This window comes from Gracilinanus agilis, chromosome 1 (genome assembly GCF_016433145.1).
Source record: "Gracilinanus agilis isolate LMUSP501 chromosome 1, AgileGrace, whole genome shotgun sequence".
NCBI lineage: Eukaryota > Metazoa > Chordata > Mammalia > Didelphimorphia > Didelphidae > Gracilinanus > Gracilinanus agilis.
The window spans coordinates 467,983,887-467,986,119 of record NC_058130.1 but is presented as its reverse complement, the minus strand read 5'-3'; the positions used below and the strand labels follow the sequence as shown (position 1 = coordinate 467,986,119).

The 2,233-nt window shown below is 38.2% G+C and overlaps 1 pseudogene; it reads left to right on the top strand.

Annotated features, from left to right (window-relative positions):
- The first annotated feature begins 1,009 nt into the window (after positions 1-1,009).
- On the top strand, positions 1,010-1,672 carry LOC123231620 (annotated as a pseudogene).
- The last annotated feature ends 561 nt before the right edge of the window (positions 1,673-2,233 follow it).

Below are 2,233 nucleotides of genomic sequence, written 5' to 3'. Positions count from 1 at the left end.
AAGCCTATTCCATTGATCCACCCTTCTATCTTTTAATCACTGCTATATTGTTTTGATGATCACTGATTTACACTACAGTTTAATATTTAGCATTGCTAGGCCCCCATTCTTCACATTTTTTTAAATTAGGTCCCTTGATATTCATGATCTGTTATTTTTCCAGTTGAACTTTGTCATAATTTTGTTTCTAATTCCTTAAAGAAGTTATTTGGTAGTTTGAGTTTGACATTGAATAAACTAGTTTAGTTAGGATAGTCATTTTTATTATATTAGCTGATCCTACTCATGAGAAATGAATCCATTTTCAATTGTTTAGATCAATTTTTATTTCTGTGAAAAGTGTTTTGTAGTTATGTTCATGTAATTCCTGAGTTTGACTAGGCAGATAGATTCTGAAATATTTTAAATTGTCTACAGTGTTGTTATTTTTTAAATTTATTTAGAATATTTTTCCATGGTTACAAGATTCATATCCTTTCCCTCTCCTCTTCTGTCTCCACTTCCAGATCTGACAAGCGATTCCATTGGGTTATACATATGTCATTGTTCAAAACCTATTTATATATTATTCATATTTGTAACAGTGTTCTAAGGCCATATATCCATCAAACCATTTAATCAATCATATGTTTTTCTTTTGTTTTTTTCTATGCCCACATTTCTTTCTCTTCAATATGAATAGCATTATTTCTCATGTCTGTTGGGAATGTATTGGGTCATTGCTTTGCTACTAGTAAATGAGTCCATTACATTTGACTGTGCCACAAGGTTTAAGTTTCTAGGAACAATGTTCTCTTTATTCTGCTCATTTCACTCTGCATCAGTTCCTGGAGGTCTTTCCAGTTTACATAGAAATCCTCCTATTCCTTGTTCCTTATAGGACAATAGTACTCCATTGGTCTTCCAGCCTGAATTTTGGGCTTGGAGGATCTTGGATTAGGACTGCTGCTTGGAGCTACAACTTGTAAACTTCAACCTGGGACTCTTGGATTGCTTCTGAACTCCAAAGATGGATGGCAAGCTCAGCAAGAAGAAGGGGTACAATGTAAATGATGAGAAAGCCAAGGATAAAGACAAGAATGCTGAAGGAGCTGGTACAGAAGAAGAAGAAACTCCCAAGGAGAACAATGAGACCCAGACATTGGCTGAGAACACCGATGGGAAGGAGAAGACCGAGAAAAATTCCCAGGTCACTGCCAACAAGATCAAAGAGAAGGGAGCAGAGAACGATGCGACGCCTGGCAAAGAAGCTCCGAAATCAGAGTCTGAGAAACCTGAGGTTGAGCCACAGAAGGATATAGAGCCAGAGCAAGCGCCTGCCTCCAAGCGATCGGGGGTGGGGGGGCTAGTAGTGAGGCTTCTAAGAGCACTGAGGCAAAGGTCTCAGTCTTCAGAAGCCACAGCAACTAGTAAAGCAGATGACAAGAGCAAAGGGGAAGGAGAAGCCCAAAAGACTGAGGCTTCCACAACTGCAGTTGCCCAAGAATCTAAAAGTGAAGTGGCTCCAGCTTCAGACTGAAAACCTAGCAGCAGCGAAGCTGTGTCTTCCTCCAAGGAGACCCCAGCAGCAAGAGAAGCCCCTTGCTCTACACCTAAGGCCCAGGAACCTGCAGCCCCAGCAGAAGAGGCTCTGACTACTAATTCTGACCAAACCATAACAGTGAATGAGTAACATAGACAGCCTACTGGAAAAAAAATAACGAAATAATAATAATAATAATAATAATAATAATAACAACCACTGAAAAACAACCTATGTGTGTGTCTCTTTCTTCCCCCCAACAGCTATACTAACTTGTTTCAAATTTGAAATAATGATATGCATTGCCCCCAAAAAAGGATGTCCCATTAATGGAAGGAGGCAGTGGGGGAGAGAATCTAAATAATATTTTTGTGGGGAAATATCTAATATACCTTCAATCAAATTTACAAATAAATCCTGGATTTTAAATATGGATATCTGAAAGTACAGTACATCTTTTGTACCTGAACTACTGTTAGATGCACTCCACTGATATATCAAAATTCTCTTTTCTTCTGTAATAGGGTTTGGGAGCAATGTATTTGATTGTGCCCACAGGACCTGTGCCAAGGGAATCGGATATTTATGAAGCAGTATTTTCTGTGTTTTTTTTTAATTTACAGCCTTTCTTATTTTGATATTTTTAATGCCATGGATGAATGCCAACTTTCAGACAGTACCCACTAAGCTGTTCACAATTTTTCTCAATGC